Genomic DNA, 16,125 nt, shown 5'->3' with positions numbered 1-16,125 from the left:
CTCTTTCGGTGAGGACTAAGCCAGTATTTCCCAACCCTTTCCAGTCCAAGGCACACTTACATTAATAAAAATTTTCCACGGCACTCCTGTTAAGGCATTCCCCACCCTCATACCTATTGTAGCTCATTGCCATGGCAAAATTGCACAGCACACCTGTTCATTTCTGACGGCCCATCTTTGTGCTGCAGCACACTGGTTAGGAAACACTGGACTAAGTTACCACAACTTCTGCTTAGCACAGGGCAGGAATGTGCACATGGCTGTTACCACTGAGCACCTGATGTGAAGCCCACTCCTTTTGGCACCGTGCTAAGTTCTTCTGCTGTCCTTGCCCTCAGTCATCTTCCCACTTTTACTTTTCACTTCAGGCTGCATTGCTTAGCATTCCTCTGAGGCCACTCTTCCCCCTTCAAGCTGCAATCCTCTTCTTAGAAAAACATAAAAGGCTCAGACAGAAGTGACAATTTTTGCCTAATCTGATCGCATGAGGGTTCAGATGAAGACACTGCAAAATGGAGTGCCTTCAATAACTTGTACCTGTGCATGCTGGGCTGACATAGCCCAGCCCTGCTCCCAGCGCTGTTTTCAGGCGGGGGGGGTGGAGCAGAGTTTGGTTTGCGGTTTTTTAAGCTGAGGTGGGGAGGCTCCAATTCACCTGCCTCACCCTCCACCACCAGCTGGACAACTCCCAGAATGAGCTCCCTCTGCTCCCTTTTCCCCCTCGCATTCTGCAAACAGCGCTGGGGCTAGAAGTGGGGTAGGATGTTGCTAGGGGAGAGTGGCTGCAGGCTCACAGCTGCTCCAAACAGCAGCTTAATTCTCCAAACCCCAGAACCCAACAGCAAACGTCTGCTGGGTCCAAGGGATCATTGTAACTCATGGCACTTCCTGCATAGCGCCACGAGTTACAATGGGGAGCTGCTCTTCTGCCTGCATCTGAAGAGAAGCTTAAGTGGGAAAGACGTGTACAGAACAGAAGAGGGCAGTGGAGAAGCTGCTATAATTGTCCTTCGAAGTCACAGCTTGCCCACTCAGTGACAGTGGTGAATTTTGGTGCTTGAGGGTCTGACATGCTCCAAGACCCAGAAATACATCACTGAGGAGGCTGCAGGCTTGTCCACCCTTTGCCACCTTCAAGCATGCCAAAGACTGAGCAGGGAAGAGCAGGCTTAGAGGGACACCTCCCAGCATCTTCTCCAGTAAACATCCAGCTGTGGTGCTGCTTATGGGCAAGGGTGGATGGGTTGTAGGCAGGGCATACTTGAGCCTGTCTGGGCTAGGACTTGCTGCCACTGCCACCCTTAGTTTTTCCACTACCCAGAGCATGCCTACAGGATGGGACTTATGGGAGTTGAAGGGAAAGGTGTAGAGGCAAAGTCACAGTAAACTCTGGCATGAGTACAATACAAAGGGGCCTTATGTTACTGTAGCTACACCTTGCACTACAGCAACCCAAGTCTGCTTCAGCTCTGAATGAGAGCATCTACACAAGGATTTCAAGTGCTTTACCGTCACTTCTTTGGTTAACTCATTTAACTTTCCTGACTGTCCTCCTATTGACAAGCCTTCAGAGACCCCTTGCCTTCAAGAAGCAGGGCTGTAGTCACAGAGCACATCTTTTCTCTGGCAAGCAGTGAGTGTTTCAAGCTTTTCTGCTGCAGAAGGAAAGTACCCTCTGCCTGATAAACACAGAAACATGGCCCCAGGGAAAACATCCTTTGTCATTTGGTGAGTCATTTCCCTAGCACCATTCCAGTGTTGCTTCACTTTTGTGCAACTCCACTAGATATGGGTAAAATCACTTCTTCCTCCAACTTTCCCTTAAGATCTGCTGCTGTTAAATTTGTGTGACTTCCATGGCGTAGAATAAGAGTTGTACAGAGCTTTGTATTAAGTCCCAGAACGTGTAAAACATTTCAGTTCATGTTTCACATTAAGCACATGCTGAAGTCTCTCTCTCTCTCCTGCAAAGCATTTAAGCATGTGCTTAAATCCCATTAAAGCCATTGCCATGACCAGTCAGTCATTGTAAAAGGCCTTTAAACCAGTTGCATCTCACTTTTTTATCATGTGGTTAATTTGATAAGAATGACGGTATGGTCATGGCAAAACATCAAGACGGACACCTAAGATGCAATTTCAAAATTCCCACCAGTGTATGCAAAGCAGGTGGTTTTGCTTTTTCCTCTTGCTAGTATGTACCTTAGACTTACCAAAGAAAGATAAGTGATCAATAGGGGGCAAATACCAACTCATATAATTTCTTATTTGCATATCCACATGTATTTTCCGTCATGCAGTTGTCTGAATGCTCCAATCGTCATGTGTTTTGAGTGCTTAAATACAGAGTCGCAGTGCAAAATGTATTAATGTATTAATTGGTGCGAAATTTGGCCAGGGGCAAAATGTTACTTAGAGGGACACTTGCATCATTGTTTATTCACAGAGGAATGCTATGTATATCTTGGCAATGTTCTTTAACCTAGTTGGACCCAGAAATTTGGCGTTTTGTCCTTTCAACAGTCAACTAAAGGGTAGAAAAATATCAGGAGAATTTTCATAGAAACAATTAGTTGTATATTGGAAGAGGAAGAGATGGCCGGTCCGGTCTCCTTCCTTTAAATTGCTCCTTCTTCCTTCCCCACAAGCTAAAACTTGAAAGTCTGTATGATATCAGTGTAAATGCGCTCTTTGCACTGGGTCTTTTCTGCAGACAGTAGAATTAAGCCAGTAGTTAGAAGATTGGATCTGCAAGTTATATCAACTTTTAGCTTCCTAGCCAGACAGCATGGGCCACTGTGGCTTCAGCCAACTCAAGAAACTGAGCATAGCTTCCAAACCCCAATCCAGAATGCAGTTTTTGACAGACTTGCTAAACATTACATGCAAATTGAACATTAAACAAATCGCTTCCTTCTCAAGCCTGCTCAAGGAGTTTCATTACATTGTTCTGTTTTTCTTGGTACCTAACAACTTCATGCCGGTGTCATTTAAAACAGATTTTAGCCATTTCAGAAGTCTGCAAAAATTATCTGACAATAATACACATTTGGTTTCAGTTTCTGGTGAGTAACTGCTCCTTAAACATGGTTTTGTGGTCACTTGTAAATTCAAGTCGGCTGCCGCACGCTGTGAAAGTCAGACTAGAGGACTGATGAGTTGGTTATTGGTCCCAGGTGATGCAGGACATAATTTTGTTGCTTCATTTATGTCTTTGCACTCTGCTGGGGCACGTTTTAAAGTTTGTGTTGCTTTGACTCTGAAGCCATCCTCTTGCCATAATAATCACGCTTTTCAGAAATTCTTCCTTCAGCCAAACGGTTCAGAGTCCCAGCATCTGGAGCAAGTCACCGGACCTCTTTTTGTGATGCTTTGGCAAGCTTCAATTAGATGCATTTTGAAGCAAAACCCCTTTGGATGCTGCTGCTTCCTTTGAGATCTTTGTGCTGTGGCCAGTATTACAATTCAAGCGTATCTTCACAGAAAAAGAGGTTTTTTAGTCTTAGCAGAAGTACAACAGGGATGCCTTAGACTTGAGGCACTTGGGTTGGCTTCATCCTGGACTCCCCATAGCTGGGCTTAAAATAATTCAAAAAGAAATTGTGGGCCTCATCATGTCACGTGCTAATCATGCCCACCGAATTTTTAGGTCTGTGAAGTCCCAGGCATGTGTGAATCAGGAGAAACAGGCACGCGTTTGGGAGAAACAATCAAGAAACCAGTAGGGTGAAGCTGTTGTAAAGTCAGACTAGAAGTGGGGTGGTTTCTTCTCTCCTCAGAAAGGCAGAGGCATTCAGCACCAGCAAGGATGGCAACCCAAAGGCCCAGTGATGGGTGGTCCTATCTCCTCCTGCTCTCATTGACTTTGGTAGAAGGGAAGATGGGAACATTTGGGATTTAGGAGGTCAGTATTGCGTCATACAGACTGACTGAAATTGGTCTTATTTCTGGCCATCACTTTCTCCCATCCCGATTTCTACCAAAACTCTCTCGGAGGTTTATTTTCTCTGGAAGGAGAAGGTGTTGCAAGGACACAGTTCATATGAAAGTTACTTTACATCCATTGAAAAACATAGTCACGAGACAATCCTGGGACCATGGTCATCTGACCCCATCAGAGACACGGTTGGGTCCAGATTTGAGGGGTCACTGTTACCCTGAGCAGCCCAATCTGGCACCTGCACTCTGGGGGTCTGCCCAGGGGAGCAAGGACTATGCAGACCCCTGAGAACGTGCGGGTTGGTCTTACACCGCAGCAGTCACAGTGAGCACAGAAAAAGCAAGTGAACTGCATGGTGGCAGGACAATAGGCCTTTCTCCTTTGGCGTGAAAGTACTCCCCAGAGTTGTGGGTCAAAAGGCTCCTCCGCGGGTGGCAGATGCTGATGGTTTTGCCTTGGGAGTCCTTGCTCTCAGTTTAAATGAGAAGAAAAGCAACACAACGGAAAGATTTTGAGGTTCCAGTTGAAAGACCTCCTGTCAAGAGTCTCTGGTGCCTGCATTTGGCATGGGGGGAAGGAGCATTTATCAATTAAATCTCAAGTACAAGTTCAGGAAGTGGGAAAATAATTGGCCACTCCTGTGGTTACCATGAATGACTTCATTGCCCAAAGGGAAATGCAGGTCTGTTAATTACTTCCTAAAAGTGCTCATCCGCATGAAAAAATAATGGGCCTGCTTGCTCCAGGAACTTCATTCTCTGAAGTGAAGGGAGCCCATGTTTGGCTTTGGTAGCAAGCAGTTGTTTCTGCCCTATGGTCTGTCGGCATTACTGCAGTGAGTACAACACGTGGCACTCGGGGCCACTTTAACCTCACAAAGATATTTAAACACTAAGGCTGTAGGTGGGGACCTATCTTGAATGACCAAACTCACCTAGGTGCTTTTGCAAATCCCAGTAGACACCTATCTGTGTCCAAACACCTTTGAGCATCCTGTCCTTAGACCCAAACCCATCAGGATCAATGGGAAGTCCTATAGTGTCTGCAGCAAGCTTTGGATTGGGTCCTTAGGCATCTGGCTGGATTTCTTCACAGAATAGCGTCTTCCTCGAGCATCATGTGTTCGTATCACTAATGAACCTGTTCTGTGCCACCACAATGACTGTGAGGTGCTGACAACCCTGCCTGAAGCGGGTCTTATAGCGGTAGGTTTTTCCCCTGAAGACAAAGCTAACTGTAGACAGCTCTGCTCTGTTTTACTTTGGTAGGGATTTGGGCTTTGCTTGGTTTTCCCTTCCCTCCAGAAACCAGACACAGTAGCCTTGGGGAGGGAGGGGGCTCTCTCTGAGTCTCTCTGTAAAAGTGAATGGCTGTCTGTCCGTGCACTTTGTCTGCCTGTCAGCAAAACGGAGCAGTCACAGGTTGCTGTTCTGTACAATTAACTGTTTCCACTTCTGTCTCGCAAGCAGCACATGGCGCTCCTCTGCCATTATAATCTGCATCACTGTTATGCTCAAGTCAATGAATAAAGTTCTGTGCTTTATTCTTACTGGGTGGGTGCCAGCTGTTTCATTTATTCATTCACTTCTCGTCTTCACAGCAGCAATAGAACAGGACGTTGAAGGAAGAGAGAGAGAGACAGAAGAACTGACCGAGGCAGCTAAGTTGCACAGGACGTTTGCAAAGCTGGGGTGGGGCTGATGGTTTCTTGTAAGCAGCTCACTATAAATACATGCATGTACAAATGCTTTCCTTTGCAACTCAAAGGTGCAAAGCCATCGGAAATGAGAGATGTTTGTGTTGTATATATGCTTGCTTTGTAATTTTCCTTTGTGGGTGTCCAGTTCTGATCTAAGCCTTTGCTCAGGAAGGTAGTTAAGCATGTAAGCCACTCAATGAGCCCTTTCACTTGCTTGAAGGTAGACATCTTTAAATACCACACCCAAGGCAGGACTTCCATCCAGTTCCATGGACCATCTGTGGAGAAGAGCGTGGAGGTGCAAACGCTGTCCCTGGAAGCAGGCTGCAGGACCGTTCTGCTCATTGAGGTGCCAGGTAGATCCATTTAGCTTTCTGCGAGTGCACTTCAGTGCTTATTCACACAAGATGCAGGGGCCGTAGCCAAGGAGGTCTTGAGGACTCACAGTTTCAAGTGACTTCAGTGACTGCTGCGGGGACACACAGCATATCAGCACAACCCTGAATCCTTCCCACCATGGGAGGTACCAATAATCGATTGGCTTTCAGGAGACAGCCAAGTGGCTTGCCCTGGAAACACCATGTGGAAAAAAAGGCTGAATAATATGTGCTTTTCTGTTCCCTAGTGCAAACAACAGAGCCTCCATGCCACTGCACTTAGTTTTCCTTTTTGAACAGCTCCGGGTCACATACCAGGTCCCTCCTGGCCCAACCCAACCAGCCACATGGTCCATCTGCGCTGAACTGAACCTGCACCTCCTGTAGCTTCTGGGCGCAGTAAGACAGGGCAGCCCGGTGGAAATGTCTGCTCTTGGTATTTCAGGTCAGCCTCTTCACCTCCACAGGACACTGGAGGGATGAGAAATGGGACAGCACCCCTCAAGAAGTGCAGTGGCTATCCAGCTGCCCCATGGTCTCCTCTGTGGGTAAAGAACAGGGGACCCGATGTAGCACAGATCTACAAGGAGCCAGGGCAGAGCACATCTCTGTGCTGTGCTGATGGCTCATGTGCCCCCTTCCCACATCCCACCATGTTCAGTCTTCCTTTCCCTACCCCCTCCCGTCACCCCCAGGGACTTTTGCAACCACAGGTTGCCTCCCAGCCCAGAGTCGGGCTCCTTCCTATTACAACTTTCTTCCACCATAATTGCAGGCCTTACATGTATGTAAGACTTGACTCAGGGAGGAGCTGTGTGCCCAGGCTCTCACTAATGGGACAGTGCCCAGCCTACTGCAGCAAACAGGCCCTTCATGAACAGCGCTCCAATGCCAGTCGTGTTACAAACCCAAACCAGCAGGAGCAGCACCTTTGCATCTGTGTCATGGGATATTTGCGCTAGGATTGGAGAAAGGATCAGTGACAGTCACTAATCCTTTCTCCAACCCTACCACTAAGTCGTCTTCTGTGAGGAGGTTGCCAGACCCCACAGCTCAGGGATAGGGGTGAGGGTAATAGTGATGCTCGGTTTGCTTGGCTTCCTCAGTTAAGTGAATTAAATGTGTAGGTGGGGCAACAGGAAGTCAGCTGAATTGCTCTTGAGTCTTAGGAATAGCACCTAAAGAAAAGATTGAGGCACAGCTTAAGCAAGGTACTTAAAACAGATTTTTATTTGAATACCTAAGAGCCCTCATTGTGTATCCAGATCCCATTGTGCTGTACAAATTATGTGCCAAAATATAAGGGCCTCTGCTTTAAGAGCTTGCAGTCCAGCTTTGAGCAGGCCCACGAGCCTCTTCAGTTCAACAGCACTGCACACATGCCCAAGCAGCTTGCTTTTCTAGTGACCTTATGTGCCTCTGTACCCTCCGTTTTGTACTGACATCCTATGTAGCTGCTTCACCGCTCTCAGTTGTAGTGCTGCTTCTCACTTTCCACCACTCTGCTTTGGTACCATCTCTGCAAAATGAAGGCTTCTTATCCAACCTCAGCATCTTGTCTAGATGCACAGCCATAGCCGTGTGTGCTGTACTCGTGGTTAACAAGCATCTGCGACTAAGAAGGAGCAGGGGTAAAAAGAGTGGCCTATGGCAGCTGCATGAGGGACCTGCTGTAAGACTAATAACTGCCTGCTAGCTCTTCCTTGGGGGATCATATGAAGGTGTAGCACTCGCCACCTATGATCAGACAAGCATGAGCCAGCTCCCTCTGCCTTCCCCATGAGGTAGCAAAGGGCACCTTGCCCAATTCAGCAAGGAGTCCTGGGGTAGGGGGATGGAGGCAGTCCTCAGAGTATTCCCTCTAGCAGGAAGCCAGGTTGTTTGCAGACTGTTCTCCCTTCTCCTGACTCCACAGGGAATGGACGCCATTCCTCAAGGAAGTCTCTCTTCCTTTCGTGCCTTTCTGCCAGGCAGCATGGTGCCAGGAAGAAGGGGTGTAGCAATATAGAGGCAACACCGTACCCTTTTACATCTGCAGTGGGATTGAGACCCTGAGTGGCCATGATGCAGCATGGTGGCCAAGCACTTCCTGCCCTACTTCAGCTCTGGGGGGCACCCTCCTTTTTTCTTTGCCTGCCATGTCTTGATGCAACTGATACTTAGGGAGGCTGCCCCAGGGCCCCAATGTGGGCCTCAGTCTCTCACTACCTGTTGTCTCAAGTGCATAGCTGGCACCTCGCTCCTCCAACTGAGTTGCAGCCCCCTGGCCTTATTTGTGCCTCAAAGGACAAGTCGCCTTAGGGGCAATAATTGTGGCCTCCATCCTTCCCTGTAGCCATGCCCATGCCTTGCAAGTGTTATTCGGACACCATCGTAAACCTTCCTATGGGGCCCTCTGCCCTCTTAGGTGTAGTCCACTGTTATTCTGCCCAGAGCAGGGGGCTGGACCTGATGATCTCACAAAGTCCCTTCCAGCCTAAACTTCTGTGAATTCTGGCTGCCAGCCTCCAGCCACGACACACTTGTCCCAGCCTGGTTTTTTCAGCCCCCTCTGTATGTTGGGCCCTGGGCCTGCTGAAGTCCCAGGCCTGAGTCAAGGTTACTCTTTTTTTACCTCTCAGCCCCCTGGGGCCCCTAACTCAGGCAAGGCTGCTTATGCACCCCTCAGTCCCCTGGGTCCCCAAGCCAGACCAGGTGGTTCTGATGCTGCTTAGGCCCCTTACAGTCTCTGACCCTTACAGGGCTGTATGTGGGGTGCCTCTCGGGTGTCCCTGTGGCCTCCATAGTGCCCCCCATAGCCACAACCGGTGCTCTGGTTCTAACTCAAATGCAGCACAAATACAAGCGACCACTTTCCACAAAAATCTCCCCCACTCTAGGTTTATGCTTTCCTGCAAACCCTACCTCCCTTTGGGCTCTCATCTCCTGGCTCCCATGGGTGGCTCGGGTGTTTGCTAGGCTGCCTCTTTCAATCCCTCTCTCCATGGAGCTCTACTCCCTCCAGCATGCAGAGGCCCCAGGCTGCCTGCCTTGCTTCTGGTGCTGGGTTTATATGCTTTCAAGCCCTGCCCCTTCCAGTCAGGTGACTCCCCAGTTGGACACCGGGATTTCTCTTTGGGCTTAATGGTCAGCCTTCCTCTCCCAGCTTCAGCTTAATGCAGCTGCTTGCAGCCTTTACTCTCAGGCTGCCTGGACTCTGCCCCATAGCCAGCTGGTTGCAGTGCAGCTAGCTCCTGCTCAGCTGCCAGCCTACCCTGCAAGGTTGGCCTGCTGTATTTTCTCCTTAAAGTATGGAGCCCCTAGCTCCATATTACAGCATCCCACCTGCATTTCTGCACTGGGATCCCCTAGCAGTGCAAGGGCTGGGGCTGGGGAGGAGAAACACTTTCCCTGCCTGTCCAACCCCTGACGTCTGGCCAGCTGCAGCCACATGGGCAAGGTCTGTCATAGAGCATCTCCTCCCCAGGCAGGCTCTGAGCAGAGGCAGTGAAGCAGCACAGCCAGCCAGGACTGTGCCTCACCCCCAAAGCTTCAAGGTGGGACCTCTTCTAGGACAGGATCTCTGATGTTGAACGAATTGCATGATACCCAGGCCCACTGAATGGTGAAGGCTTCCCCCACTGTACAGTAGATCAGTGGTGCATTTTCTCCTATGACTGGTCCTGCTGGCTCAGAGGCATTATCTTTCTGTGCATCTCCACGTGCTACAGGGCACGGTTTAGGATGTTCCTGTAATCTCTTGCACTCAGTTCCATTAATGTTTTAGTCCAGCCATTCCCAGTGGCTTTGTTATCTCTCACCGCTTAAACACGCAGAAAGGCAAGGAAACCTCAGTCCTGCCACATCCCGATAAATTAAATAAAATAAAATAAAATAAAGCCAAGCTGTTCCTCTCCCCTTCCCCCCACTAAAAGCATTCTTGGGTTTGTGACCCCTGAGTAATGGCTGTGGAATGCACGACATCCTACAGCACAAGAGGCATCTGGCTCTGTGAATCTTCTCAGCATGTTAAAAATACACAGATAATGAGTCTGTAAATAGATTAGATCAAGACAAGTCAAATGTCAGTGCTAATCCGTTTTCAAGTATAGAACCAGAGACCACTTCCTCCTGCCAGGATTAAAGCACAGGTCCCCATGTACCTTTCTCGCCTGCAGCCAAAAAATGTTCCTTTCCCCAGCCAGGTTCTCACAAAACACATAACCATAAAAAATGCAGTATCTTCCCCCTGCCTTGCGGCCCCCACCCTCTCACCGCCCTCTGAATTTGTGTCTGTCTGCTGTTTGGGGCGAGGGTGGGAACTCAGTGAAAATTCAGTCTTGCCTGCCGTTTTCTATTGCAAAAAGGACTCTGGGGAATCGTATTTGCTGTTTTCTATGGCTCAGCAAGAGGGTGAGAGAGAGGAACTGTTCCAGGAGTTCCTATTACAAAGTGCTCTTTCACATACCCTCACTTTTATTTTTAAGGATGTGAAGATTGAAGAACCAGCAGCATTGAAAGGGGAAGTTTGCTGCACTGATGCTGAGATCAAACAAGTGTCAGACCCCCACTGTGACCCACCGCATGAAATGACTTCCTTTTGTGATCAGTCTTGAGAATCCAGTGCTAGACCTGAATGGTAAACTGCACAGGTAGCTAACTGACTCAACACTGGGAGGCTGTCAGAGCCAAATGCCTTTGCAGAGACCCACCAAATACTCATGCAGAGACATGTGCAAGCTCTCAGGCTGGCATCTGCCACTGAACTGAGCCCTGGGAACAAACGGATAGGGCTGGGAGCAGGTGTTTGGTGCTATGTTGCAAACAGCACCAGCCTCAGCTTGTTGCACACCTAATTCCAGAAGCATAAGCTGCTTTGGTGAAGAGAGATGTGCTTATTCCATGTGCTGGACAACCTGCTCCCTATGCGATGGTGCACAGGTGTGAAGGGACCTGACAGCTGCTTGGAGAAGCATGTTCACTGCATAACATCTGCCCTGAGGTCCTTGGCACAATCATTCCTACAAGTTCAGCTCCACTCACAGCTGCATGAAGAGTGCTGGTGTAGGCAGGACTCCAGCCAGAAGTGGGATTTGCATCCTCTACAAGGCCTGGTCTTGGAGTCACCCTGGTATTCACTAAATTTCAACGGGCAAAACTGTCCTGTTGACACCCCCTTGCATGCAGCCATGCCTCATATTGACCCCAGCTCCCTGGGAACAGTGCAGGTGTCCTGTATGGCAGCTTTCCCATAGCTTGGCCCTCATCCCTACACGCAATGCATCATGTTTTTTGCCTGAGACATGAATAACTATAATGCGCTATCACAAGCAGCAAAGCACGGAAGCGATCTGGGGAAATGCGGTGACAACTGAAACAGTGGTGGTAACGTTTTCTAGTGCTGATAGGTCTCATCTTATCAACTGACAGCTCTTTACCTGTGGCTGGGCTGTAAATACTAGGTGGACACTGGCACTGTGTCTAAACTAAGACTTCCGCCATTGCCATGATGGATTAGAGCTGAAAGCAACAGTGGGAAATATTTGTTTAAAAGGCCATAGTATGTCAGGCTATGGTAGAGACAGTATGACCCAAAGCACAGAGCAAGAGCCCACTGTTCTGCTGTGTGACAGTCATGTCACCACTACATGCCTTTCCAACTGTCCTTTCTAGTTAGACTTTAAGCTCACTAAGGCAGGTGCCTTGACCAGTGGGTGCCAGCTTTTTTGCCAGGTGTGCTGCTAGCCCCTCGCACCCCCTGTGTGCCACTCCGGTCCTCTTCTGTGCCTGATCTGCTGCTGAGCTGTCTGTCGCCTCCTTCATCTGTCCCATGCCACTTGCTGCAGGTTGGCCACCCTAGCCTTAGAAGATGTGTATTTCTAAAATACCAATGACAAGGGGACTCCCATTTTGCGTCGAGGTACAATAGCTGTAACACATGATGCTGTAGAGAGCAATAATAAAATAGGGTTGACCCTGATTAAAGGACACCATTGTTTGCCACAAGTTTTCCCTGTATGTCACAAAGCTGTAGACAAGCTCATAATCCAGACCAGTTCTACAATGAATGAGTGAATAAGCCCCTGCTGAGAAGTGCCTCTGTTATGGTCCTGAAACCTCACTGGATATTAAATGAGCACTGGGGTGAGCTCTGTGGTATAGCGGTTAGCTCTTAGCCCTAATTACCACTTTGTAGGGGAAATCCCAGCTGGACATAGGGACATAAGCAACATTTATTAATGCAATTAAGTGAATTATTCCTCCAGCAGGGAGCCCTTTAAAGGCACAGAGAACGTAGAAGACAATGGTAAGCAAAAGCTTGAGATGTTGATACCTATCATGTAGGTTGTATTTCCTTTTTATCAGGTACACAATGAGTTTCAACCCACTCTCTGGACCAGGATGTGATGATAAGCAACTGGAATTCAATTTTCTGCTGAGCTATAAACATTTGATCTGTTTACTCTTCAGGGTAATGTACTGGAAAGTCATTTGTCAAGTTAGCAATCCTGAGTGCAGCGTATCAAGACAGCTCAATTCCTTTTGGGGTGAGGCGGTGTATCTTTACCAACCTATTCTCCGGGTTACATGGTGTTGGCTTGGTATGGTGTGTTATCCGTTTGGGTACCAAAGCAAGCAATCCCCTTGGTGGATCATGTAAACGTTTCCCATGTTATGGTCGCAGAGATGACCACAGAGGTGAAGGTTACTTAATTTGAGTAAATAAAGATACAGCTGTTACTGTGCCCATTCTGAGGTCCTTGTCCAGTCAGGCCACATCCATGAGTATTTTCTGTGGACAAGGGAGATGTACTACTCCACCAAATGGTGTTCTTCCATAAGATATTCTGTGTATATGGGATGCTTACAAAACAGCCTGGGGAGAGCTCACAGCGTCCCCCTTAGTTTTCTCTGTGACCGTCCTCTCTAGTAATAATAGCAATTTATGTTGAGCTGTGAATGCACTTACATTCACCGTCCATGTAACAAGCAAGGCCTTCCTTGATTGAAGCAAGAACCAAACCCTCCCGCTGGAGCAGCCAGCCCTAGGCTGCAGGATAGCTTTCAATATTTGATGCTTAGTGAGCGCTCCAGTTCCTCTAGGACACTGTAGTGAACATCTTAACAGTACCCTGCTGCTTTGCTTTGCTCCTGTGTATTTTGCATGATTTAAAGGTAAAAAGGCATAAGTTATGGCTATTTTGGGGGCACGATATAAGCAGGTCATTCAGTGAGCAACTTAATCGTTTGTGACCTCTCAGTCTGGGGGTTCAGCTTCGATCAGACAAAGGGCTAGATTGACAAAAGAGTCTGCACTACAGCACTTGCTGTTGTAATGCCTAACTTGTAGAAAGGCCAACGTGCTGAGTTGAGGAGCACTTAAGTTAGCAGGGAAGGCCATGGAGAGGAGAAAGAATTGAGCATCTCCTTCCAGTTGGGATTCACAGACATGAAGGCTGTTTCAGGGAGTCAGGCACCAAAACCAGCCATCCCAAAGCACAAGATTTGGGAGCAAAAGTCAGGATCCCAGGGCTGGAAGGGACCTCCAGGGCCTGCTATTGAAGGGCATTTATACACATATCTTTGTCTGCTCCGATAAGCCGGAAATCCAGCGCATTGGAGCAGACTCAATTAACCAGCTCTGCGGAGCATGCGAGCTGACGTGCCTGGCACTGCATTGCATCATTTGTATAAATGGCAAAATGTGTATCAGCATGCAGAAAATGGTGGCAGTGCACTTTTGAATTAAAACACCTTTGATATGTTTCAGTTCAAAAGCGCACTGCCGCCATTTTCTCAGTGATGTGCATTTTGTCGTTCATACAAATGTACGTGCCACAGCACTGGGCATTTTTAAAAGTGCTTGGCAGTGCGGTGCATGCATGTGTACAGATGCCAGAAGTGGCAGGGGTGGGGACCCCTTTTATCTACCAGTCCAGTGGGATGTAGGAGACCTGGCTTCAAATCCCAGCTTCACCTGATCCCCCATTTCAAGAGAGTGGTCTCAACACCAGGCTATCAGGGATGCTGGGTCAGGGTGGAGAGGAAAGTGGGGTTTGATTTTCTGCAGGAGTAGTTCCCCTTTGCATGAAACAGTGACCCCCTTGACCCAGCAAGAGAAAATAACTGTGGTGTAATGGCTACGGCGCTTGTCTATGTGCAGGGAGACCTGGGCTCTATTTCCTGCTCCAATGGCAAACAATACGAACAAAATTACTCCAACATTCATCTGTAAATCTAGTTCTTTCTTTTATCAAAGCTGAACCCCAGCTCGGAGGTCTGTGATGATGTTGTTCAAAAAATTACCTGCTTTTACTGAATCAAGATCTCCTTCCTGCCACGTGAGTGCCCCAACCCCCAGGTGACCTTATCTCAGTTCAGCGGTCATAGCATGCTAGAAACAGGTTGTGCCCAGGAGATGTAACCCTCGAGCTCAGGACGTCGGCACAGGAGGTGGCTGCAACAAGTCTTGGAAGATTCCCCGACCCGGGTCCACATCCCTCGGTTTGGTTCACGGGGGCCGTTCTAGCTCACATGCTCCAGCTGTGACACCTCCACAACCTGCCTCCTCCACTGATGTTTTCTTTCTGGCCCTTTCCTTACCTTGAGTGGCCCCAACCTTATTTTCCAAACGATAATAGCACAGTAATAGCTGTATCTTTCCAACCTCCCCACGTTTTACTTTTAGAACAAAATTCAGGCACTTGGTTCCTGCTTCCCTGGGCTAATTGTTATTTCCACAGGCAACCCCAGTGGATTTCCACAGCACCCATCCGAACCATTCCCAAACAAGGACATTTGTGGACTAGGTCAAACGTTATGTGCGTTCACACCCCAGCGGGCAACATTTTCTAAGACACTGGAACCCATTTAACTCCCAAAGAAGGTGGAAAAGGATCTATGATGGTAAAAAGCTGTGGCATAAACAGACACGTAACAGGAAGGGAAATAACCCAAATGAAAGCAAATGAGCTCTCAGACTCCATTTGTATCACGTTTGTGTCACCTGTAGCCAAAGAGTTTTATCATCTATTGACACTTTTTAAAGGTAAGGAGAGGGGAGAAAATTCCATTCCCTCAATTATGCAATGCCAAACCTTCCTGTCGCTATATTATTCTTGCCTCTGGTATTGCCCCCGTAATCCAGAATTGTTGCTATTCAAAAGCAGTGCATCCAGAATTAAATTACCTGCATCTATTGACCCTGGCACAGGTGCTGTCAGGAGCAAAGTTCCTGTCTACAATCATCCTCCAGTCCAGGAAATAACCTCTGTGCTCGGGGCCACTGGTGGGTTTGGTCGGTCTACTCTGCACTTGTGTAGGGCATAGCAGAACTTGAATGTCCTCTCCAAAAACCTCCCTATCCATTTATTTGTTCTTGTTCCTGGCTGAGCGGTGTTATGCACAGAAACTGGCCGCGCTTGCTGTCTCCATGGAATGCAATTGTGAAAACTTCTCCAGGCAGCTGGTCCTGAAGCACCAGGTACTTTTACTGTTAGTGCGGTGTTGACAGCCAAGGAATTCACTTTTAAACAATAATTCACGTGCATGGAGGAGAGTTATTTTTCCCAGATGTTTTTTTCAAATGAAATCAAACACCTCCAGCACCAGCCCCACAGCAAGTCATTAGCAAAGCAGACCCACTGCAACCGCTGTGAAGCAGCAGAGTGATGTCTTTGGACTCCAGTTGTTTGCAGCTCACTGCTCCTGGTTTGTGGACTCAGGCCTAAACCGAGGAGGGAATTTCAACCTTCTCACCCTAACCCCCCATGCACAAGACTGCAACTTTTGCAAGTGGATTGCCATGCCTTTGAGTGATTACAGAATCCTTCCCCCGCCGTGGGCAGGTTGCAACCCAGCATGCCAGAAGCCTGTAGCATCCCCTATGCCAGACCGGGGCTCGTTGCCATCTGCAACCTGCATAGGAGCTCCCGGTCACACAATGTTTCCTCCAGGCCAATGTATTTGGAAGATGAGCTCTAGCTTCCCTATTTGACTGCACGACCCCTCCTATGTAGATACTTCTAATATGGGGCCAGCGTGGAAGTGCAATGCAAGGCGGTAGATTGGATTAGAGAGAGCTGGGTTTTATCTCTGGCTGGGCCACTGGCCTGCTGGGTGGCCGTAAG

Source organism: Gavialis gangeticus, unplaced genomic scaffold (assembly GCF_001723915.1).
Source record: "Gavialis gangeticus isolate Ggan-Ray unplaced genomic scaffold, GavGan_comp1, whole genome shotgun sequence".
NCBI classification, from domain to species: domain Eukaryota; kingdom Metazoa; phylum Chordata; order Crocodylia; family Gavialidae; genus Gavialis; species Gavialis gangeticus.
This window is presented reverse-complemented; position numbering follows the sequence as displayed.